This window comes from Erigeron canadensis, chromosome 6, assembly GCF_010389155.1.
Source record: "Erigeron canadensis isolate Cc75 chromosome 6, C_canadensis_v1, whole genome shotgun sequence".
Classification (NCBI taxonomy): Eukaryota; Viridiplantae; Streptophyta; class Magnoliopsida; order Asterales; family Asteraceae; genus Erigeron; species Erigeron canadensis.
This window is the reverse complement of record NC_057766.1, coordinates 27,598,304-27,625,755: the sequence shown is the minus strand read 5'-3', so window position 1 is coordinate 27,625,755 and position 27,452 is coordinate 27,598,304. Positions and strand designations below refer to the sequence as shown.

At 32.2% G+C, this 27,452-nt stretch overlaps 1 pseudogene; it reads right to left on the bottom strand.

The window, feature by feature from the left end:
- Positions 1–55: 55 nt before the first annotated feature.
- On the bottom strand, positions 56–27,452 carry LOC122602685 (annotated as a pseudogene).

The following is a 27,452-nucleotide window of genomic DNA, read 5'->3' as shown; positions in this document are numbered from 1 at the left end:
TAGATAAAAATAATAAATGAAGTTAAACTGCCACAATATAAAAAATACTAAGTTATTCAATTCGAAGAACATTATCATTTTATAAATATCAAATTAAATATCGCTTTTTACACTCTTAACCAATATGTAAATTTCGATTTCACCACTATGGGCCGAATATTAAAGCTTGGGCACTTAATTTAAAAAAGTTGCCAAGTCTGTTCTCCATAGCATCCACTTGGTTATATAGATTTTCGTAGTTCATTTGCCTCTAGTTTCCTTGGCATTTTCGAAACTTCTTCAATGCAACTAGCTAGAATTGTTTGAAGAGCCTATACACACCCTCCTGTTGTGATAAATAAGAGTGGGTCTGGTTAACTTTAGTTCCCCCGATGATGGGCCATTTTGAAGCATCAAAACAACTTCAGACATTTTTGGTCTTTTAGAAACCGGTGATTGAGTGCACAACAACGCAATCTCGACAATCTTTACCACCTGTTCATCTTCGTACTGATTTAAATCCATTGTTTCATCAACTAACTTCAAATGTCTTTTACTTTCATATAATTTCCATGCCTGTAACAAATTGCATCAAATCATATGTAACAATTGGGGCATCTTTTGAGTGTTGATGTCTCACGTTAATAAAATACCCCTCTCTTTTATTCATTAATTTAAACATCCTCGTCTAATATAACTATAATACCTTTAATGAAATTATTTAAACATAAATCCTTCCATCCCTAAAATAATTATACTACCTCTTTTAATATTAATTACTTTTACATTTACCACCATTGCCGCTCCCACCACCTGTCACCGCCACCACCCGTCGCCGCCGCCGCCACCCTGTGCCGCCACCACCATTGCCGCATTACACGGACATATGACTCGCATAAACTAATGTGCAACCCCCTCTGTCACTAACTGGTTTTAGAGTGAAATTTCATCAGGCTTGTATTTTGTGCATTTTGTTCATTTGTTGGGCTACCGGACGTAACATAGACACCATGAAAATTCATTGTGTAATGTCTAAAAGGCAAGGTTGTAAATATCGATTTCAGTATCGTATCGGCCAATCCCCGATATGTGATATATCGGATACCCTAATTTGTAAAGGAATTTATCTAAATTATATATATATACACACACTAACAATATATACAATTTGACATAAGTTTACATACATTTCAATCTTACTTGCTATATTATGAAGCAAATTCTACATACCTTTTAATCTTAAAGTCTAAAACCCTATTTTTGGTTTTAACCCGTGTTTTTTTTTTTAAGTCAACTTTTTTTTTATCTATATTGACCGACATTTGACCAAAACGAAGTTCAGCCGATAACCCATATTTCGTATCAGTTGACGGCCGATATATCACCGATATGTCGGCCGATATTTGCAACCATGGTAAAAGGTGTAAATTGGAGGGAACACCCAGATCCCCGGAACTGCCATGGTTCCGATATGCACAGGCCGCACAATCCGTATCCCATTGAAACCCCACCACCAAATACCATCACAACAGAATAAATCCTCATGCTTGCTGGCTGAGAGACTCAAACCTGCACCCCACTATTGTGTAAAAGGTAAACATGATGGGGCCCGGTTTTGTAGGGGACGACTGCCCACTGGGCTATTAACCCAGTGGTTCATGAAAAAAAAAAATCATGAAAATTCATTGTATTTCATTTGCAATATATTTATTTCAAGTGTCATTTGAAAGAGAGAAAAAAAGTATCCTTTTGTATCTTACATGTTCAAGGAGGTGATCGGTAGAAGGGCCATCAAAGTTTGGCTTGGTACACTTGCAGCCACTAACTATTTCCAAAGTAACGATACCAAAGCTGTAAGTGTCAACTTTATCTGATAAAACACCGTATCTTGCATATTCAGGCGCTGTGTAGCCTCTATGTAACATAGAGTAAAAAAAATGTGGAAGTTTCAGATCAGATTCAAAAGGAGGAATGAAAAATTGTTTTTCTTGTAAATCAAACTTACAACGTCCCAGAAAACTTTGTGACAACATGACTTTGATCCTCTGGTTGGAACCTTGCCAACCCAAAATCTGCTATTTTGGGTTGAAAATCGTCATCAAGAAGAATGTTGCTTGATTTAATATCTCTATGAATGATTTTGACATGGAATTCACTGTGAAGATGAGCAAGACCCCTGGCTATGCCTAATATTATATCATATCGCTTTTTCCAATTCAGAACACCCCTTTTTGCACCTACCAGAAATGTATTCATAGGTGTACCAACTATCTGCGTGAATTCAGATTTTCATGTACGTATAGCTTTATTAATTAACTTGGTGGTAGAAACTTACCCCATAGATATCTATCTAGGCTGCCATTGGGCATGTATTCGAGGACAAGTAGTAGATTAGATCCTTCATTGGACCATCCTAGGAGACAGAGAAGATTTACGTGTTTAATGTCTCTTATAAGTAAGATTTCATTTTGAAAGTCTACTTTGGCTCCAAGATAGCTAACTTTGAGTTTCTTCACTGCCACAATTTCACTATCCTCAAGCGTTGCCTATCAGACGATATATATAAGAACTATTTGTCAAACGAACAAATTACATTCCAAAGCATAAGGCGATTAAGTGGAGGTGTTTCACCGGCATCATAACCTTTAAGGGACGGATGATGTGTATCCAATATGATATTCGGGAAAGGGTTCCTTCCTTAACCTATATATATATAGCTACATTATGTTAATTACCTTGAATACTTCACCAAAGCCTCCTTTCCCTATAATATTCTTTTCACTGAAATTATCAGTGGCCAACTGCAGATGTTTATAACTGTAGTTAATTGCCCACTTCATTTCTGGTGTATCTAAGGAAAAACCTATGGCAAACACATACGTAGATGAATAAATTGGTTTCAATGATATGAGTCAAAATGTAACATTCCTATATATAAATATATGGGTTAAGTGAGCTATAATGTAACTAACTATACGCAAAAAGTTATAATGTGTGCAAATTATCAAACACGTCTATTGTATGCACAAACTTAGTAAAAATGTTTGAATCATGTAACATGGTATACGTGGCAACCCGTATGAGCTGTCACGTGCAAGTTTTCGATAGGTTGGTCATAGCTAATTACATGATTTGAACAATTTTGCTAAGTTAATGCATACAATAAAGGTGTTCAAAGTTTGTGCACATAATAACTTTTTGTGCATAGTTAATTACATTATGGTGTACTTATCCATATATATATATATATATAGATTTTGTAAAACAGTAATTGATGTATCTCATCCGACGAACCCTCATGGCCCACGACTACACAATGCTGCTATATATATGTTGAAAGATTCATCGGTTGAGATAAGCCAAATAGTGCTCTGTCATAGTGACATGTATCTACAATCACCTTCTATGACTTCGTTAGACTTCCTCCTTAGACTATATAACAATGTTAAAGCAATAAGAAAGAAAAGGCAAACACCACCAAGGGCTCCAGCAGTTATGGTCAGCTTTGAATGCCCTGCCATATATGAAAATGGAAATAGAAATGTCATATCTATTGTCACCGATCAATGGTCATTCCAAAAACGCAGATGTTAAAAGAAGGGCCAAATTCCCGGCGAAAAAACTAACATATATAAATTAATTTTATAGTTAGGAAACTTGGGTGAAATGTAACCTAATTACAATTATTGTTTTTTTTATAAAAAAAAACTGACCTAGTATGCGTACAGTACTTTGCATACACCGTTACATTTTCATTTGAGATTTTCCTTGTGGATGCTAAATAAAAGTTAAAAGCTTTTGGAGCAGAGGACTCACCATCCCCAAGGAGATGTGTGATATCAGTTGTCTCGTTTTTTTTGAAGAATGGACTCATAGAATACCTCATAAAACATCCACTGTTAATAGCCCTCCCAGTTGTGCTAGGTAGACAATCATCCAAAGAACTACATCTCGAGTTTAAACATTCTTGACACACGTTCTGGGTTAAATTTAGATTGCATTGGGCAATGGCATACACGGTAACATTACTGTTAGATAGACGCCTAGTTGAAGCTGCATAGTAATTTGATGTTTTTGGTGTTGCGATTCGAAGGTCTGATAACAAGCTGTTGGTTGTTTTTCTGAAGTCTGATGCCTGGGATGATGCTGATGTATTGCCACATATTACCATACCAGCTCTAACATTATAAGCAGCAACGAAGTTGACACTCTCGTATCTATAGTACACAAACAAAAGAGAATTCCAAGGTAATGAATTAGCTTAATGGATTAAGATTCTGGTTCAGGTGGGTTGTTGCAACAAGTGTTTGGCTCAATGGCTTATAAATGAGTAGACACAGCTAAAATATTTAAAAAATTGGTCAGGTTTTGATTGGCCATCCGAACTCGTTTACAACCCATCAGTCCATAACAAACAAGAAAGGTAAATTTTTTATTGAAAACTTTTCGTAACTGTTTGATGCTTTTGATAGACCAAATTAATTGTCACACTAGGCTATGACTAGGTGGATATGGTTTTGGGGCGATTGTTTATCGAAGATTTCCTTGCGGTAAGAGGGTTAAGGGTCTAAACAATTGTATGAGTGTGTTGTAAATTTCTCAGGATGAGTATGAATGTCCCACAGTGGAGCTAAAGCTCTGATTGGATCATTGGTTAAATCGAAATTTTGTAACGCATTGGGGTACTATTGGTAAGGCGGTCTTTTTATAATTGTATCTTGGTTGAGAAGTGTTAAATCGATGTCTCCTTTAAAAGATGTGAGATTAGTTAAGAAAGGATTTGCATGATTGCATCAATCTTCTAAACCGTGTCCGTCTGTCCGATGGTTTAGGGGAGTAATATAATGGTGATATAGATGAACAAGGAAAGGATTGAATATATCTTTCCATATATTAAGTACGAAGGCAAGGATTCGTTTCGTTTAGGGGAGAGTGTACTTCTCAGTAGGAGATATTTATTTACGGAGCCTATGGGAAAGGTGTTGCTTACCGGGTATATAAGGGTTTTATTTTTAAGTATTTTTGGAAGAAAAAATATGTTTAATTTCTTAATCCTAATTTTTTTTAGAAGAGACGAACATAGTACCCGCGCGTTGCGGCGGTAGAGAAAGAGAGCAGCGACGGAGGGTTATAGAAAGTCGATGAGTGTATAATGATTAAAAAGAATAGGGAAATGAGGGTCTATAAGGGTTTTATATTTAAGTAAGGGTATTTTGGAAAGAAAAAAAATGCTGAATTTTAAGAAATCCAATACTCTTTATAAGGGAGTATAGATTATAGAAAAAGCGGAAGCTTCGCACATAGTGGTATATGGGTTATATCATCAAGTTATATACTTATATATGTACTAGCACGATACCCACGCAATGTGGCGGTGGTCGTGGCGGCGACGGTGTGGTCGTGGGAGCGACTGTTGGTGGTATATAGATAATTGATGTAAAAATAATTGATTTAAAGATTTATGAAGATATTTTAAAAGATAAATGACTGATAGCATATTTCAATCAATTAATGTTATTTTAGATAATTTTTCCATGTAATATCTAAAGAGAGTTGTTTTTTTATTAAATATTATAAAAGTATAGATTAGGTCTATAGGGAAATTATGATTAAGAAATAGGAGTATTTTGGGTATAAAAAAGTGCTGAATTTTTCCTAAAATAGGAATTACAATATGTTTTATAAGGGTTTATAGATATACTAATCTTTATGTGATGGACGGATAGTGTCTCTCTCTCTCTTTCTCTCTCTCTCTCTATATATATATATATAATATATAGGGGTTGGGTATTGTAAAACAAGTATTAAAGTAAAACAAATAAGACAATATCTTGACCCTTAGATCATGGTTAAATACTTAAATTGATGCGCAAAGATTCACGAAGCAACTGTTGTAAGATGATTTTTCATGATGCACGATGATCTTCAGTGAATAGAAACCTATTGTTTTATTTGTTTTACTTTAATACTTGTTTTATTATACCTAAAACCTATATATATACCTATATATAGGGGGACAATCAAATAAGAACAGTTTTAAAATAAGAACACGGTGGGGACACTTAAAAAATCATTTTGATGCATTAAAAGTCCATAAAACTAATATAGTGTAACATAATAATTATTATTATTATTTAAGTGTTTAACAACATACTGGTTTGTCAAAATCGAGAAAATCATGTTTTTTGTTTGTGCATCCATCTTGGATGCATAAAACTCAAAATGATGCATCCACAAAAAAAGTGATTTTTTTTATTTTGACGGATCAATATGTTGTTAGATACTTAAATAATGATAATTAGTTATGCACTATGCTAGTTTTATATACTTTTAATGCATCAAAATGATGTTTTCAAATGATCTCGCCGTTCTTATTTTAAGACTGTTCTTACCGGAGTGTTACCCTATATATATATATATATATATAGGTGTGGGTTATTTGTAGTACATGTACTTTTTAGTACATGTGTAAGTTAACTTACACACTTTTTCCTTCCATCTCCGACCACCACCAAGATCTTCCGGCGACAGCGACCATCTCCGGCGAGACTTACACATGTGTAAGTTAACTCCGGCGAAATTAAGGTTCGTTTTCGGGTGGATACGGTACGGGCCAGTGGCCCTTATCAGTTCCGGTTTGCTACGGTACGACCGAAGCCCTTGCTGCCGGCGTCGTGGTTGGGGTGGTCGGAGATGATGGTGGCTGGTGGTGGTTGTCTCGCGAAGGAAAAAACCTAGAAATTTTAAACTCTAAAATGCTAAAAAAGTTGTACTTACACATGTGTAAGTCTCGCCGGAGATGTTCGCCGTCCCCGGAAGATCATGGTGGTGGTCGGAGATGATCATGGTGGTGGTGGTGGTCAGAGATGGAAGGAAGAAGGAAGAAGAAGTTTGTAAGTTAACTTATACATGTACTATAAAAAGGTACATATACTACAGATAACTTTCCTATATATATATATATATGAGAACCCATTTTTTTGTAAAAAAATGTGAGAACTCCTAAATTTCATATTGGATCATATGTTTTTTTTTTCATTCACTTGTGAAACGTTATAAAAGTATATGTTGTAGAAGAAAGATTTTTCAAAACCTTATATATAGTCGTTTGTCACATGTGAACAAAAAACGTGAGCAAATTCATTCACAAGTTCACAAAAGGCTACTTTGAATGTATCTTAAAAAATTTTCTTCTACAACATACATTATTATATCATTTCATATGTGAATGAACAAAAAAAACATGCGAAAAAATATATAATTTAAGAGTTCTTATACTTCTTACAAAAATAATGGTTTTTAAAATAAGGAAACTATATATTTATATATGTATTTATATCAAAGTTTAATATCAAGAAAATTTTTTACATATAATAAAAGCTAACTGACCTAATAATTTATTAACCAATCATAGATCTTAATTTTATCAAATTAAAAATTGATGATGTAATTTTTTTAATTTAGTTATAAATTAAAAATCCCGGTAATCATTATCCAAATATATTGGTATATTATATTTATATTAGTGTTTGTAGAAAAAATATCACTAATTTACACTTCTATTTGCTTTCCATCGATAATTTACACTTTTTACATGTACTAATTACTTAGGTTATAATTATTGTAATCTGTACTTTTTTATTTTCAATCACAAGTTTACACTGTTTAACCATTAATTCTAATATAATATATAATGAATAATAACTGATATATATCCAATAAAATAATAGCTAATATATAATTAATAGAATAACAACTTTTATATTTCTTAATTATACGTTTTATCATATAAATATAAAATTAATTACTAAAAAATAAATAAAGTCTAATGTAAATATATTAAGATTTTAAAAGTAATTGTACTAATATCCTTTTTTTGAAGTATTGGTAGATGAGCAGGTAATCCACTTCCATTAATATATTATTCATAACATGTATTTATATTAAAAATTGACTGTAAATTTATTTATTAACAGTGCAAAAAGATATACCGCTCAATGCGTTATTCATTAATTCCGAACCTTAGGCATTTACTTGAAGAATGAGCATTCTGATTAATCTCAAAGTTTTAAGTAAAATCCACTCACTCAATGTTTGTGCTAGCTAAACATGCATGTAAGCTCAACTTTTTGGATGAAACATCTATTTTTATTTTTAGTTACGTTATAACATCTTTCAAAATTTATTTTTAACTATTTTTCCTTTGAGTTAATAAGACTCTTTAGCTTGCATACAGTTCAACTTTGATAATAATGTAATCTTTATAACAATGTAAACCTGTGTATTTGAGACGGGTGTAAAATCTAGTAAATATCAAAACAGGTGAAAAATAACAGAATATGAACAAAATAAATTTAAAAGAATAAACCCTTTTGTAGTTGAAAAAGAATAATGGTACTGAATTCAGGAATATCACTCTCAACTCATTCTGCAGTGAAAAAGGAATTTCACAAGTCTACTCAGCTGCCAGAACTCCTCAACAAAATGGCGTTGCAGAAAGAAGAAACAGAACTCTTATTGAAGCTACTAGATCCATGATGGCTCAAAACAATGTCAAGTCTCATTTCTGGGCGGAAGCAGTTCACACAGCTTGCTTTACCTAAAACAGATGCCTTATTGTGAAAAGACACCAGAAGACTGCATATGAACTTCTTAGGAGGAGAAAACCAAAAATTGGTTTCCTAAGAATGTTTGGAAGTCCTTGTTACATTCTAAATCAAAAAGACCATCTTTGTAAGTTTGATGAGAAAGTAGATGAAGGTATCCTACGTGGATATGCAACAATGATGAAGGACTACAGAGTTTACAACAAAAGAACCAAGACAATTGAAAACTCTGTCAATGTAAGCATTGATGAAGGTTGTTCTAAGTCAGATTGCTCTCTTCATGAAGAAGAACATTTTAATTTTAAAGAACTGGTTGTACCTGAGAATGAGCCTCCAACTAATCCTACAGTTGGAGCTAATAGCTCTGGCAGATCCATCTTGGGTTAATGCAATGCAAGACGAACTCACACAATTTGAAAGAAACAAGGTTTGGGAAATTGTTCCAAGACCTCATCACTAAACTGTGATTGGAACCAAGTGGGTCTACATAATTAAAATGGATGAAAGGGGAGTGGTAACCAGAAATAAAGCAAGATTGGTAGCTCTTGGTTACAAACAAGAGGATGGAATTGATTATGATGAGACTTTTGCACCAGTGGCAAGATTAGAAGCAATCAGAATGTTTTTGGCTTTTTCTGCCCATAAAGGGTTTAAAGTCTATCAAATGGATGTGAAAAGTGCATTTCTTAATAGAAAATTGGAAGAAGAAGTCTATGTTGAACAACCTCCAGGTTTTGTAAGTTCAAAGTTTCCTGATCATGTTTTCAAGCTTAACAAAGCTCTCTATGGCTTGAAGCAAGCTCCAAAGGCATGGTAGTTTGTCTAAATTTCTTCTGGCTAACAAATTCAAAAGAGGTAATGTTGACAACACTTTATTTGTGAGAAAGTATAATGGTGATATTCTGCTTGTACAAATTTTTGTAGATGATATAATATTTGGGTCTAGTAGTGAAAGACTTTGCAAAAAGTTTTTCGAATTAATGTTGAAAAAGTATGAAATGAGCATGATGGGAGAGCTAAATTATTTTCATAAACCAAGGAAAATATGTTAAAGATCTCCTAAATAGATTTGGCTTTAGTGACTGCTCACCTATGAAAACTCCTATGGGAACTGGTGATAAACTGGGTGAAGATAAAAATGTCAAATCTGTTGACACCACAGCTTATAGCGGTATGATAGGGTCATTACTTTATTTGACTGCTAGTAGACCGGATATTATGTTTGCTACATGTCTTTATGCAAGATATCAAGCTAGTCCTAAGGAATCTCATCTTAAGGCTATAAAAAGAATCTTTAGATACCTTAAAGGAAGTCCCAATATGGGTCTTTGGTATCCCAAAAACTCAGAATTTGATCTAATTGGCTATTCAGCAACTGACTTTGCAGGCTGTAAGATAGATAGAAAAAGTACTTCAGGAGTTGTCAACTGCTTGGCAATAGACTTGTAAGCTGGTCCAGCAAGAAGCAACATTCAGTTTCCATTTCTACTGCAGAAGCTGAGTATGTTGCTGCTCAAATACTTTAGATGCAATATCAGCTTCAAGACTATCATGTCACTGCATCAAAAACTCCAATTTTTTGTGACAATACCAGTGCCATTGCAATCTCAAACAAGCCTGTACTTCATTGAAGGACCAAGCACATTCATATAAGATATCATTTCATTAGGGATCATGTGATGAAAGAAGATGTTGAACTCCACTTCATTCCAACAGATAATCAGCTTGCTGACTTGTTTACGAAGCCATTGGATGAATCAAAAGGTTCAACTATCTCATAAGTAAGCTAGGTATGCTAAATATGTAAAAGGCAGTGAGCTAAGTAATAACAAATCTGACCTCTTAGAATTTTTCTTAAATTTTGAGGGTAAGCTATGTCTGACCAAGACTACCCTTTTCATATTTGGTATATTTTCAAGAGGGTAAGCTGAGTCTGATCCGGCTTCGAGGTTATTTTTGTTATTAAATATCTTAGTGCGTTTTATTACTTACATTATTTTATTTGGTTTATTTCTTGATCCTATTGGAGTATGACACGTGTGGGTGTTACAGCCGGTTACTGAAAAAGTACCTCCACTACTTGTTCATCCTCCAATCATTTTCTTTCTCTTTCTTACTTTTTCAAACGGTTATTTTAAAAAATGTATATATCATCATTGTAACCTAATGCCCAATTCACTTATTTAATTTTCTAAAAATCAACTCTTTTTCTCTCTAATCTGAAAACTGTTCTATTGCTTTTTAAACTTCTTCTAAAAATTGTTTTACAAATGGCATCATCATTTGTTTCTGCTAACAATTCTCAATCTAGTTCTTCTTATGAATCTGAAAATCAACACCCAGCTCGGGTAAGCGTGAATAAGCTGACACACTATGTGGTGGGATCTGATGTAGTGTTTTTCCCAACTAATCTTGATACAAGTAAAATCAAGATTGGTAGTCTCGTTTCTGCCAACATTCATCCTCCTTCTTGGGAAGAAGGATATGATGATATCGTTGCATTTTGTTGTACCATCCTTTTGGTAAGGTGTTAATTGAAAAACCAAATATGGTTTTCAAAGCTCTTTTATGTGAATTTTGGGCGAGCTGCTATGTGGGACAGAACAAAAAGGGAGATCCTGCAATCTTTGGCACAATCCTCAACGGTAAGACAAAGGTATACATTTCTTTACAGAGGATTAGGTCTGCATTTGAGTTGTCTTACATGCCTGATGATATTTATGAAAGTGTTGTGTCGTACACTAAAGCCAAAGTTGTTTTACAAGATGTTGGTTACACTAGTCCATTGGCTTCAGTGGTTAAAATGAAATTTTTTACTGGAATTTGGAATTACCTACTGAGCACAATATCTAAATGTTTATAAATTAAAACAGGCAGTTTTGATCAACCCAATCAATTAGAGATGCAGATTTTTCATGCTATGTTCACTATGACCAGAATAGATTTTGATGCAGTTTTATTTAGAGACTTAGTTGGTCGAGTCAATAAGAAGGGTCCTAATGTACCTTATGGTAGGATTCTTACACTCATTATTGAGGCCATACTTGATAATGATTTCAATCTGGCAAGTGGTCAGACTGTGGAATGTAAAGGCATAAATAATAACATTTTCAATAGTCCCAAGGTAACTGCGTAGGGTCTGACCCCAACAATGCAGATTTACCTTGATTTCTGTAGGCAAAGAGAAAGGGATCAAAAAGCATTTGAGGAAGTTGTCCTTTCATCGACACGATCTGAGTCTGACACTCAATCTACCAATCAGGGGGACTCAGGTACACATGCTTCTGAACCCTTAAGCTCTTCCAAATCTATTCAATCTTCTTCTCCCACAAAAGAGGGTGAAGAGTTGGTTACAACATCAGCCACTCTAGCCACACTCTCATCCACTCACTCAAAATCCGCTTCTAAAAGACCCATTGTTGAGGACTTAGTGCCTCACAGTGCTAAAAAGAAAAGATCCAAAAGGAAATCTATGCCAGCTTCTGGGATTGATATTGAAACTTCCATCTTAGAGATCCCCCAAAGTGCAGTGGAAGCTAAGGAACGTTCCAAGGCTGTCCCTGTCACCCAAGCTGACAAGCCGATTACACCACACCCATCTGCACTCTCCCAAAAGAGTGTAGACGAGAAAAATGGAACAACTGCTGCTACCCAACCCTCCAAACAGGGTGAAGGTATTGAAATAAAGACCTCCTTCCAAGGTCATACTGTGAGTCTACCTAATTCGCCATCATCAGCCTACCAAAAGGTTGATATCATTAAAGGGACAACAGAGGATCCAACCCAGATCTAAATAGAGTCAGAGTCTATACACATTCTTCCAGAGGATGATCAGCCAAAGGAGAGAAGTATTGAATGCCAAGGTGACACTGCTTCTTTTCCCTAAATTGGTCAGACTCTTTCATTCTTACACTATGAGTCTGCACAGGCTGGCAATGCCCCTTCTAGATCACAAGGAGCGGTACAGGCCTCAATTACTCTCCCTAAGGATACTTTGGTGCAACAACACACCTCTGTTGAAGGGCAATCATCTACCCTTAAGGAGGTTATGTCAGCCCCTTGTGCAGCAAAGGGAACCATTGGTGGTCCTCATGATGCCAATGAGAATCTAATCACTATCTCGATGATGTGCTTGCCCATCCATCCTCAAGGGATGATCTGATGGAAGATGCCAGTGGAGGAGTTGATCAAAATCAAGATCAACACATTCCCACTGTCCCTCGGGCTGAATTAAACGTCAATCTTTCTCAGGCTGACAAGCACATCATCATTTCTGACAAATCTACTCATGAGACTCACTCTCATGAGAAAATGCACCAAATCTCCCTTAGCCTCCACCCCCTTCTATATGAGCCAAATGACCCTGATCTTAAGGATTGCAGGCTGCTCTTTCCAGAGTCAGTGGCTTTTGAGCCAACTGCAAGTTCTTCTTAAGCTGCCACCATCTCATTTATAGATGAGGTAGGTCAGCTCACTGAGTTCACTTCAACCTATAAGGTTGAGAGCTCAAAGCTGATTGAAGGCTTGGAAAAGATCCTAAAGGATCAAAAATTGACGGATAAGAGGGTGGAGAAGCTGTGTTAAGAACAGACTGCATTAAAAGAAAATGTAATGAAGGCAGTTTACTTAATGCAGCAGAACCAGAGCAAGCTGACAGAGTCTCTTGATGGTATTACAAAGGCAATCAATGAAAAGAAGGAAAGAAAAAAGAGTACTCTGAGTCAAATTGAGAAAAGTACAACCAAGTTCACAAGGGATGTCACCATTGAACTCAAAAATGCCAATAAATCTCAAGCTGAGTTTAAGAAGGAATTGGTGGATGTCTCAAAAAGTGTGAACACTAACATTGCCAATCTTCATAATGATTGTGTTGATCTTCATAGGGCCTGTTGTATCAACAACTTCAAGATTGATTTAATAAACACAAAACTCAGTGGTGTCTTTTCCACTCCAGTTAGCTCCTTCCCCGTTGATGATGACAAAAAGGGGGAGAAGAAAAGGGGGAATAGGAGTGAAAGGAGTGATGCTGAGATTGAGCAGGAAAGAATTCAAGTAGAAAAAGAAATTGCTGAGTACTTGAAGAAGTTAGATGAAAGAAAGCAGGAGGCCATAAATGAAAAGGAGGCAAATGATAGAAGGATGGTTGTATATGGTTCTATTGTGGAAGTTGAGAAGGAGTCTGATGAGATAAAAATACCAGAGTCTGATTCTAGTAATGGTGTGAATAAAGAAGCTGAGAAGGAGAGTGGTGCAATTGAGGGGGAGACCACTAATGTTGAAATAAGAGAGATAAGGAAGGAAATTGATGTTGAAGATGGTGCAAACAAAGACAAGTCTTCACAATCTGACCCTGCACAAGTTGTCCCAATTCACAAAGAAATTATTGCTGATTCATCTTCCAGTGAAGACTCCACCACTCTGAATCAGTTTATGATAAAGAAAAGACCAACTGGAGAAGGATCAAGTGGTGTAAAAGTCCTAACTGAGGAAGAAATGGATTGGGAGCTTGCTGCAACAAAAGCTAAAGAAATGGGCATTCCTGTAAAAGAGGCCTATAAGATGATTTTGGAAGACAGACTGGAAAGAGTAAAGATGTCTGCTATGGGTTTTAATCCTGAGCTGGCCAAAGTTGTTTAAATGAAGAAGAAGAAGAAGAAGAAGAAGAAGAAGAAGAAGAAGAAGAAGAAGAAGAAGAAGAAGAATTGGCAGTTGTGGGATCAAAGAGAAAGGCAGGAAAGAAAGAAAAGAAGAAGGTGGTGGTTCAGACTAAGCCATCACAGAAGATAAAAGATGTAAAGAAAAATGTTGAAGCCCAGGGGTGGGAGGCTCTGGACTTAAAGAAAGTAAAAGAAAGATTGAATTACATAAGGCATCCAGAGCCAATCACCCAAGTTCAATTAAAAAGAAGAAAAGGGCAGCCCATTCCTAGCATCAGACTCACAAGAGAAGGTTATGAAACCAGCTGGGAAACCTATGATCTAGATAAGTTGTATGATCTAGGTTACTCTGAGTGGGTTGAATTGCATAACATTATTGTTGGCATACCTGGTGTTCATAGAGAGACTGTATTGGAAGCCATTGAAACGAAGTTGGCCATAATTGTAAAACATAAAATTGATATCACTGGGCTTCCATGACCCAAAGTATATGATATGGAGGATGAAGATGAGTCTGAAGAGCCTCTCAAAAAGAAAAGAAGAAGACATGTCAAGCTTGATGGTCCTGAAGGAGATCACACAGATTTCATAAAGAACTTGAACCCTTCGGAGCTACTTGAACAATTTGCACCTGAAGCTCTTGACAAAATTCTGAATCATCATCTGTCTCTGCCTGCTGGTGTGCCAAATGCAAGGAGTGGGATGCACATTACTGAACCAGTAATGGCATGTATTTTGTTAATGCTAGAGGGCAACTTGTCTTCCAAAGAATTGCTGAACTGGAAAAGGTACCAACCATGCACCTCTTTACCTTATACAGATTTCGTGTGTCTTATGGTGAACAAGGTAATGGGTATGAGCAGTTTCTTGTGGAAGAGGGATTAGATAAAAAAGTAGATGTAACAGTTGCTCCCACATTTGAAGTCAAACAAGAAACTGTAGAATTTATTAGGAGTTAACTTTTTATTGTAATACTTTATTTCCTCAATATATGCTTATATTTGTACAAATTCAGTTGTCTTGTTGAAACTTCATATCAAAATGAAAAGAACCCAAAAGATTCAAAGGGTCACAAGCTGTTAATCATATTTTACCTTGATTCTTTGTAAGTTGATAGTTAAAAGTGTAGTTGGGTCATCATCAAATAGAGGGAGATTGTTGAGTCCCAATGTTATTTGTAAATTTAATAATGACAAATCTGACCTATAAACACTTAGAAATCTTTTGGTTCTTGTAATCTGATCTGGGTCAGATTAAGCTGACACAACTTGCAATCTGTAACTGACCCAGATCATGCTTCATACTTTGTATTGTAATATCTTATGGAAGCAAGTGTCATTCAAGTTGCATCAACAAGTATATAGCATTCAATCCAAGTCAAAGAGGAGGATTGAAGATAGAAGACCAAGCTGGTAGTGGAAGGCAGATTGGGATTAGCAGTCAGCTTGGAAACACTTAGGCAGATTGGTGCTTTGACAAACAGCCCAATCTGTGTCTGACAATCAAGTGAAGATAACAACCTGGATTGAAGATAAGGACAATTGACGTGACTAGGAAGATTCCTAGGATCCAGGTTGGTGGTTGGTTTTACATATGCGTGTCCATACTCTTATTGGACGATGAAGAATATGCAATTGTACGTGGGGGACCACAAGTACCATGAAAGGCACGATTGATTATTCCCTTGTCATCTAATGAAAGAAGAAAACGTGGTTGAATTGGATACCAAGAGAAGAAGGGTTTTTGCCTATAAAAGCCTCATTCCTTGATTGCATATGTGTGGCATTCCTGAGAATCATTCTTCACACAAGTTTCTCTGCTCTTACACACAGATTAGTCTGTATAAGATTTGTTTTGGCTGATTTTCTTGATCTAGAACTTATTGATTGTTGTTTGTCATTTCAAGGATTGTTTAGATATCTATAGGCTATCTTTATTCCGCAACAACCCTGTAATTCTTTGTATACATTATTTTTTAATAAAGGATCACATTATCTGTGTTCAAGAATGTTTACTTACTGTTTTACTGCTTTTAATGATTTCTATTCTTTACTTGTCTAAATATATCAACTGAGTCTTAAAACGTTTAATAAAAGAGTTTGTAAGTTTGAGGAAAAGTTGTATTCACCCCCTCTACAATTGTTCTGTGTTCATTATACTTTGGTATACTGATACACCGTGGGACGTATCATTATGTAAGATTTTAATCACCTGAAATTTTTATTATAATAGGCCAAAAGTTATGGTGTCTTTCCGGATATTGGTTTTACTTTTTTTGTTTTTACCTATCGTATGCATTTTAACATGTGTCTACAACTACACAACTTTTGTTTCCGTTTTGTTTCCTTTTTTACATAATAACTTGTTACAACTTTTCAACTTATTTAACGTTGTTATTATATATGTTAATATGACAATATATTTTAAACCTACCTCGGTGTCATTCAGTTTATTTGCAAAACGTTTATACGTTAACCCGGGTTGATTAGCTTAGTAATGTTATCTATATGTATATATATATATATATGCTAAAAGGAAACTGACCTAACTTTTGACCAATCACAACACTCAATTTATCAAAATTAATTAAATCAACACATGTCTAAATTAATTTACACTTTTTGATCTTTTATCACTAATTTACACTTTTAACCAAAATAAAAAATAATTAATATAATTTACATTTTTTGGTTTTCCGTCACTAATTTACACTTTTAACCCAATTCAAAAATAGTTAATACTTTATTGCATAACGTCTTTCTAATAACAAATAGAGGTAGAGAGGTTACAACATTTAGATTAATACGAATTAATATATTTTTTTTAACGGCAAAAAAATAATATATTAATACAACAGAACATTTACAATTACAATTACAAGACGAAACGAATATTACTTAGGATCGAAACAAATCAACAAATCCTAGGCACGTCTTAAGGTTTGAACTACGAATACTGCAAAAAGGATGAAAAAACTCGTAGCAAAAGAAACAAGAAAAAAAATCCTCAACCGACAGAGGCCGAGCCGGTTATATTTAATCAATATTTTATTTTATATTGTTATTTGTAATCAAACTAATTGTAATATTGGTGTTATTAATAATTGTAATAAACTCTAATTAGGATAATCATTGTTGTTATTATTAATTGTAATCAAACAATAATAAGGATAATCATTGTTATTATTAGTATTTGGAATCAAACTATATCTAGCATACAAAATATTCTATTTAACATTCAATATTACATTTTAATATCTCAATTTCTTTTTAAATATATTTTTTTACATTTAACGTATAATTTTTTTTTCATAGATGAAATCTTATATTAATAATGTTGTAAAATCCGTGTATATGACACGAGTCTAAAATCTATATATACTAAAGGCAACTAACCTAACTTTAATTAAGCAATCACAACTCTCAAGTTCTCTAATTTGATTAAATTAGCATATGTCATAATATAATTTACATTTTTTAGTTTTTCGTCATCAATTTACACTTTTAAACCTTTTTTCTTAAATAATGATTTACACTTTTTTTTTTCATCATTAATATACACTTTAACCCAATTTAATAATAATTAGTTTATATTTTTTAGTTTCCATCACCAATTTACACTATAACCTAATTTAAAAATAATTAATATTTTATTGCATAATATCTATCTAATAGCAAAATATAGCTAAAACTTAAAGAGGTTACAACATTTGAAATAATACGAATTAAATGTGTAAATTATGCAATAAAATATTAATTTGTATATGCAGTAACGATTGTCTACATAAACACAAGAAGATACAAATTATCAACATCTTATCTAATTGTAATCAAACTAATTGTAATATCGTTGTTATTAGTAATTGTAATCGGACTATAGTTAGGATAATCTTTATTGTTATTAGGAGTTGGAATCAATATATTTAAGATACAGATTCTTCTTTTATAAACCGAACCCTACCAATAAAGTTACAACACACGTAATGTTGAAAACCCACAAACCGACTGTTACTTTTATTGTTCTTAAGAACCATGGCTAACAAAAATATATGTATATGTTGTTCCATATGTTGATTCTTATATTGAAAATGTTATAAAACTCGTGTATTTGGCACGGATCTAAAATCTAGTTATATTACTATTTATTATTATTTATGATTATTTATTTTCAAAATTAAATAAGTAATTCGAATTTTTATAAAATTTTTTGATAAGTTATGAAGAAAAGATTTTATTGATTTGTGATTGATTACAAATGAGAATGAAGCCCCAGATTTATACATGAATTCTATGAGATAAATAAGGAAACATGACTCATTCTTTGGTTGTCCCTTGGCTGTGTTTTGGTCTTGTGTTTATCTTGTGATTCTGTCATTAAGGCCGTGATCTCTTTAACTAGGGAAATGATGTTGAAGCTGATTCCATAGTCTAACATTTTTTATATAAAAATATTCATTAATAGACCAAATTTCATTCAATAAACAGTTACAAAATACTTCTAAATTAATATCGATAGTATAATATTTTTTTTATCCTTTGATTGTTTTATAACGTTAGCATGTATATTATTCAAAATTGCTAAATCGACATATTTGGAAACTAAAATATTAATATACAATTTTTTTTGTTTGGGATCACATCATCTTTAATTAAACCTTATATCTAAAAATTTATAATTTCAAATAATATATTAAATCAAGAATTAATTTACAGGTATTGTAATCTCATTAATGGCGAGCCCAATGAACAGTGTCACGTGCCACGTGGTGCTATTCTATTGGTCCACCTATACCCCGCGTTTTTTTCTAGATTTTATCATATCGGATTCCGTTAAGGTTATTTTTCGTTCGGTTTTTCTTGGTTTTCTACATAGTTTTTTTTTGCTTTTGTGTTTTCTTTTTATTGGTCCACCTATACCCCGCGTTTTTTCGGAGTTTTCCATATCGGATCCCGTTAAGGTTATTTTTCTTTCGGTTTTTGTTGGTTTATTACATACTTTTTTTGCTTTTGTGTTTTCTTTCTATTGGTTCATCGTATACCCCACTTCACTATTTAGATTTTGCCATTTTGGATCCCGTTTGGAGTTTTTTCTTGGTGTTCATCATAGTCTCAATTAATATATTGGAAACTTTTACTCAACATTTTATTTTTCCTTTGTTATTTCTATTTTCTTTAAGGATATTTATCTTTCGGTTTTTCTTGGTTTTTTTATACCTTTTTTTTTTGCTTATATGATCTCTTTTATTGGTTCATCATATACCCCACATCACTATTTAGATTCTGACATTACGGATCCCGTTTGGAGTTTTTCTTTCGTTTTTTTTTAGCATGGTTATCAACAGTAACCATGCTTATTAAAACTTGACACGTGACATCGGTTATAAAGTGACACATTGCACGTTTCTTATAGATTCCCAATGAACAGTGCCATGTGCCACGTAGCGCTGTTCTATTGGTCCACCTGTACCCCTTATTTTTTTTCCTGAATTTTGCCATATCGGATTCTGTTAAGGTTATTTTTCTTTCGGTTTTTCTTTGTTTCTTGCATAGTTTTTTTTTGCTTTTGTGTTTTCTTTCTATTGATCCACCTATAACCCGCGTTTTTTTGGATTTTGCTATATCGGATCCTGTTAAGGTTATTTTTCTTTCGGTTTTTGTTGGTTTAATACACAGTTTTTTTGCTTTTGTGTTTTCTTTCTATTGGTTCATCGTATACCCCACATCACTATTTAGATTTTGCCATTTTGGATCCCGTTTGGGGTTTTTTCTTGGTGTTCATAATTTTTTGGCTTTTGTGTTCTAAATTAATATATTGGAAACTTTTACTCAATATTTTATTTTTCCTTTGTTATTTCTATTTCGTTAAGGTTATTTATCTTTCAGTTTTTCTCGGTTTTTTGATACTTTTTTTTTTGCTTATATGATCTCTTTTATTGGTTCATTATATACCTCGCATCACTATGTAGGTTTTGACATTACGGATCTCATTTAGAATTTTTTCTTTCGTTTTTTTTTGCATGGTTATCAATAGTAATCATGCTTATTAAAACTTGACACGTGGCATCGATTATAAAGTGACACATCTCACATTTCTTATAGTTTGGATTTTGCCACATTGCATCCTGTTCGGATTTTGTCACGTCTTTTTTTATATATTTTTAGTTTTGTTTTTCCTTTTCGGATTTTTTATTACGGGTTACTTCTTTTGTTTTTTTCACACTTTTTATTTGTCATTCAACTTATTGTGATACACCCCGTACCACTACTTGCATTTTGCTATATCTCATCCGCTTGAATTCTGAATTAATATATTGATATTTTTGTCATATTACATCCCGTTCGGGTTTCTACTACGGGTTACGTTTTGGTTTCTTGCATACTTTTAAACAAACATATTAATGACAAAATTATTTCTAATTAAGCGGTCGAAAATTCACGGCATAGATACTAAAATAATGAACCGTTTCAACAGGGGATTTGAGACCCCGCAACGCGGGGTCCAAAATTTACTATATTGGATCCCGTTAAGGTTTTTTTTTTTCGTTTTTCTTGGTTTCTTGCACAGTTTTTTTGTTTTTATGTTGTCTTCTATTGGATCATCTTATACCATGTATCATTATCTAGATTTTGTCATTTCGAATCCCGTTTGAGGTTTTTTCTTTCGATATTTCTTGTTTTTTCTCATAGGTTTTTTGCTTTTATGTTCTCAATCAACATATTGAAAATTTTACTCAAGCATTTTGTTTTTCCTTTCTTTTTGCTTTTTTCGTTTCATTACACAAACTAAATGTATATATTTGATATTGCAACTTTTTGATGTGGTTTTTTTATATAAAGATTCAGTACGATCAAATATGAAAAACACAATAATTCATAACAATAATAATAATAATTTATATATACAAAGATGAGTACTAAATATTTTATTAAATAATAATAATAATAACAACAATAACTAGAAAGTTTAGTACCACCCGTTGGGCGGCGACAACGATATATTTTGTTACTTAGTTGGATGTTTTTGGCATGCAAGAAATTTTGTTAAAGGTCGGAATGTGTATTAATAGCATGTGAAATATTGAAAGTATTACTGTCCTTTTGCATATTATTAAGAATCTACATTTTCGAGTTTTAGGGAAAAAAAATACAAAAATCAAATGTACAAAATGTATGGAAAACATATGTCAAAAAAGGGAAAAAAAATACAAAAATCAAATGTACAAAATGTATGGAAAACATATGTCAAAAAAGATACCGAAAGAGCACATAATAAAACAAAGAAATAGAAAAAAACGAAGAAAATAGAATAATAAGAAAATAAACAAAACAAAAACAAAAAAATTTACTACAAAAAAAAAAATATAATTATAGCAAGTTATGGGCACAAAATGACAACGAAAAGTGTTTATATAGCTATTTTAAAAAGTTATTCTTCCCATTGTATTTTTCCATCGGTTCCTAAAATCATCAACAACCATCCTAATTTAGATACATTAAATTTCTAATTAAATGGAATTTCCTAATTGAGGTTCATTTTAACTTCTTTCGGAATATTTATTACTTTTTCTTCGTTTAATTTAGGTTCTCAATTTGTTTCAAAATTGGCGTTTTGGTTCGTGACCATCGGGAGAAAAAAAAAAGAACAAACAATGTAGTGAAAAAAAAAAAAATTGTTGGTTTTGTGAACTTTTTGGTCAGCGAGAAGATGAAACAAAATCATTTTAGAAAAAAACAATTAAATTTTAGAAAGAAAAAAAGTTTTGTTTCTTATCTGATTTGAATAATAGAAAAAGGCAAGTAAGAGTTTAGTTTTTACTTTTGAAAAATGCTAAATAAAATCCTTAGGGTTTCATTTAAGATTATACGTTTCCATATCAAAAGTTCACCCTTTGAATTTTTATGGTAATGTACAACTATTTAATGCACCTTAACGAAAACCCTTAAGGCTTCGTTTAGCAAAACCTTTTACTTATTTAACTCATGTATTTTCGTATACGTTATATATAATAATTCTTATTTTGATTATAATATATAATTCTTATTTTGATTATAATGAAGCAATGGCATGTAGGACATGCAATATAAATTTAAAAGTTCGAGTCTTAAATGATTGGTGATAAAATGCAAGTGGGAAAGTTTCTATGTTGGGACTTATCATAGATAGAGATGAATAATTTTGACACATTATCGATTATATTGTCTCTTTCATTCCAACGTTTTTAGCAAAATATGTTATTGTGTACAAAATCAAGGTGGTAGTTGCTGGTCTTCTTTATATTCTTAAATAGCTTTATTGTTAAAGACTAGGACGATTCTTAAAATTATATATGAATATGGACAAAACAAGTAATTTATAATGTATCCATTTTAGCCTGTAAATTACTAACCACTAAGACTTTTAACTGTTTTTGTTACGGGTAATGATATATCTATAACAGTTTTTAATTATTCAAAACAAAATTACTTGTCATATTACACAATATACAACTGCATAAAACATGTCTAGTTGTGGATAGATAAAAAAAGTTATAGATAGATCATTTCCCTTTTGTTACATACGGATCATTGCAAGTCTTCGTGGAGGTTCTCACCAATTTAAACCGAGCTTATGTTTCTATATACTCAAGGTTTAAATCCTTTTGATCATTTCCCTTTTGTTACATACGACCGCTTTGTTGACATCTCTATTTGAATCTTTATGAGCATTTATTTTATGGTATATAATCATTCACTTCAATATTTATGATTCTTTTTATTCTATATAATTTACGATGAATCAATAAAAACGTTCAACACGCGACACTAACCTAGTATGTATATATATAGGTTTTAGGTAAAATAAAACAAGTATCAAAGTAAAACAAATAAAACAATAGGTTTCTCTTCACTGTAAATCACAGTGCATCATGAAAATCATTGTGTATCAACTGTTTCGTAATTCTTCGTGCATCAATTTAACCATGATCCAAGGGTCAACATCTTGTCTTATTTGTTTTACTTTAATATTTATTTTACAATGCCCAACCCTTATATATATATATATTTAGGAAAGAAGGTTCTTTATTTTTTATTTCTTGAAAGGCAAGCAAATGACTTTTATTAATATGAATTATTTCATATATATATATATATAAAAAGTGGGTATATGGATATTAGATATAAGTTTAGGTATAGAACTCTACATACTAATTTTTAAATATTTATTATGTTATGGATAAATAGTTGGTGCCCCATGTTTTTTATGAATTAAATTATTAAGATATGAGTTGTTTATACTCAAAGTTAGGGTAAATTACACAAATCATACCTGATGTTTGTTCAAAACTACACTGATCATACCTACAATTTAAAAATTACACGAGACATACCCATCGTTGCCAAAAACTTACACTGACCATACCTCTCACTAACAATCGTCTATTTGGCCGTTAAGTCAAGTCAAGTCATGTGCTATGCATGTGAGGTATCAAAATCATAATTTTGTGTATACTTCAGGTATCATCTGTGTAAGTTACCCTAATAAAAAATTATTAAGATATTTATATTTATATTTCATTTATTAAAGTGGGTAGATATTGTATATTAAATTCACACACACACACACACACACACACACACACACACATATATATATATATATATATATATTAAAAAACCTATTTCAAAATAAAAAAGTGGGTTTAGGCTTAGGAATTTTAAGGTTAGACTAACAGCTAACCCTGAAACTCAAATCCAAAATGCTACAGGATTGCTAATTTAAGATATATTCTAAAACGGTGAGGAGTCTTCGACTTTGATTTACCCCTCTAATATGAGATGGATGTCATCAAACCATACAAAAAAATTATATTTCTTTTTTATATTTTTCTTTTGTATCAATAAGGTTCTATTAAAAACAATAAATCATAAAAAATAAAATATAATAATATAAAAGTGAAAATTTTAGTGGTTTTTATAATTTTCATCTTTGTTATATTCACTTTACACGTATAACAAAATAATAATGACATATATAATAATAAACTAGATTTTAGACCCGTGTCAAATACACGAGTTTACATTGTTATAAAGATTAGATAATATTACAATTAGTTTTAAAAAACTTATATCAGTTATTATTCATTATCTATTATATTAGATTTAATGGTAAAAAGTATAAACTTGTGATTGAAAACAAAAAAAGTGTAAATTAAAATAATTAAAAATTAAGTATTTACTGAGGGTAAAAAATGCAAATTATTGAAAACAAAAAAGTGTAGATTAGTGATATTTTTTTTACAAACATTAAAGTGTAAAGTATAATATTTTAATATATTTGGATAACGATTATTAGGATTTTTAATTTATAATTAGATTAATAATGACATCATCAATTTCCAATTTGATAAAAGCGAGAGCTATGATTGATTAATAAGCTATTAGGTCAGTTGTCTTTTGGTATGAATAAAGATGCATTCTTGCATCAACTATTTTTCCTGATATATTTTTCATTAAAAAAACTATTTTTATTTTCATAATAAATTTCATATTTACCGAACTTAATAATTGAAGTATAAATAAAACTCTAAAGTTCTTAATAATTATTTTTATGATGAGTTACAAGGATGATACCTGAAGTATGCACGAAATTACGGTTTTCATACCTCACATGCATGACACGTGACTTCACTTAACGGCGAAATAAACGACCGTCAGCGAAAGGTATGGTCAGTGTAAGTTTTTGGCAACGATGAGTATGTCTCGCGTAATTTTTAAATTGTAGGTATTACCAATGTAGTTTTAAACAAACCTCAGGTATGATTTTTGTAATTTACCCTCAAACTTATGTAACAGTCACATACTCCCACTAATATGTATGTAAGATAGGCGCGTTAATACTAACGATAATGAACGGTTGGTTTGAGTAGTCGCTTCTAAAGTGGATATTGAAAACTAAGGCCTGTATTCTTTTATGGAGTATTTGGTAAAAGGGAATCATAGAGAATGGGTATGTAATAAAAAATGAAAAGAGTGAGAAATGAATGAGTATTTGGAAAGAGAATAAATTTTGTTGTTTGATATCAATAGAGAATGAATATAAAACTATTTTTGTTTTTAAATAATACGAGTAATAATATCAATACATATAACATCAACAAAACAAAACAAAGTTTCAAATTTATGTCAAATATTTACACTCAAATTTATGTCAAATATTCGTACCCAGATTTTATAAAGACAACTAAACATGTAGGAGTAACAATAAAAAATGTAACAGAAAAATAAAAAGACGTATAAAAACATAAATAATAACTATATTAATCATGAACGTAAATGTAACGATGATGGAAGTTATTTTTGTATATGTTAGAAATGTTATATATACAGACTATAAAAATAATCAAAATCAAATGTTTAAACGTAAAATCGTAATCATGTGAAAATTGTTTGATAAAAACATTAGAACTTAAAATTTTAGTGTTAGTTTAGTGTAAAAAAAATAAAAATAAAAACTTTAATATGAGGTAAAAGTGAAAAATAGAAATTTTAAAGGGTTAAAATAAAAACTAATAACAAAATTTATTTGTCTACACATCTATTAACATTTTTGTTATGAGAAAATAACATGAATACCCAATATTTAGAAAAAATATACCAATTTAACCAACTTTTTTTTTATTTTCACAAAATACCCAACAAAATCGCAATAAAAAGTAAAAATCGCAACAAGATTTTGAAATTTGCTATGAGATTTTGAAAATTGCAATGAGATTCTAAAAATCTCAGAGATTTTCAAAATCTCTATGAGATTTTGACTTTTTTTTATTTTGACTTTTTATTAAGATTTTGAATTTTGAATAGTGTATTTTCAATCTAAAAAAAAGTCGAAATCTCAAAAAAAAAAAAAAAGTCACAAAAAGTAACGCGGAAGTCAAAATTTCAAAAAAAGTCAAAATAAAAAAAAAATCAAAATCTCAATGAGATTTTAAAAATCTCATTGCGATTTTCACTTGTTATTACGATTTTGTTGGTTATTTTGTAAAAATCTAAAAAAAATTGGTTAAATTAATATACTTTTATAAAAATTTAGGTACTCATATTATTTTATCTTTTGTTATCCCATCCATCCACCCACCCACCAATTTTGACCACAAAATTTATTAACAAAATTAACAAAACACGTATAATTGTAACATATCCAATAGGTACAGAGGACAGACTACTTGAAAGACAGATCTAAGATCGAATATGGGGGATAACTGTAAATTAAGATTGTGTCTGGTGGCAAGCTTTTCCGGTGACCATAAAGGTTGAGCCTTCCGGCGACTGCATCAAAGTACGGAAAACTCTCCGGAAACATCATAGGGTCAAGACATAAAAGTAGAGAGAAAGAGAGGTGGCTTATTCTTTCGAGGAAATGGGAAGTTTTATATCTTAAGGATATACTTTAATTAACTTAATGATGGAAAGCAAAAGAGAGGAGAAGAAGTTTTCCTTTTTAAAAAACAACTATACTTTCCCCTCTTATATATCCTCTCTACTCTTTTTCTTTCCCAACTTAAAAAATCTTAAAGAATTTATGATTTTCCCCTTTATTCTCTTTTCCTTTCCATTCTAAACAATAAGCTCTGAACGGAAATAGGAAAACAAACGCTCTAGAAGTTATTAAGAGTTTTTTTTTTTTTTTTTCTCAAAAACAAATGAGGCCTATAAGTAACAGAAAAGCTATATATACAAACCTGACATCACAATCGTTGTAATAAACATCAGCTCCATCGACAGTCCCACATAATTTTAGCTAAGCAACAGCAAAGTCATAACAAGCAACACAATCAGCATCCGAGACATAATCCCGACACGAAGCAAGGCCCCACACGGACTCGCCATTGAGCAAACATCGTGCAACAGCATAGCGCACACCGTTGACTGACAATTGTCGACGTAGGCTAGAAAGAGTGGTATTGAGATTACTCAAGAAATAATTTTCGCTCCTAGCTCGATACATACTACAATAATATTTCATCAGAGTGCTATTTCTGCTACCACCAGATTGTGATGTCACTGGTTCTGCCATGGATATGAACACCATCAAAGTTGCGAGCCACCACCATGTCAACCAGTTGTTCATGTTCTGCATTTTCTTTTATTTATTGTCTCTGTTTGTATATATTTTAGCTTCACTATTTTCATAATAGGGGGCAGATTTATTATACGAGAAATTACACCAAACG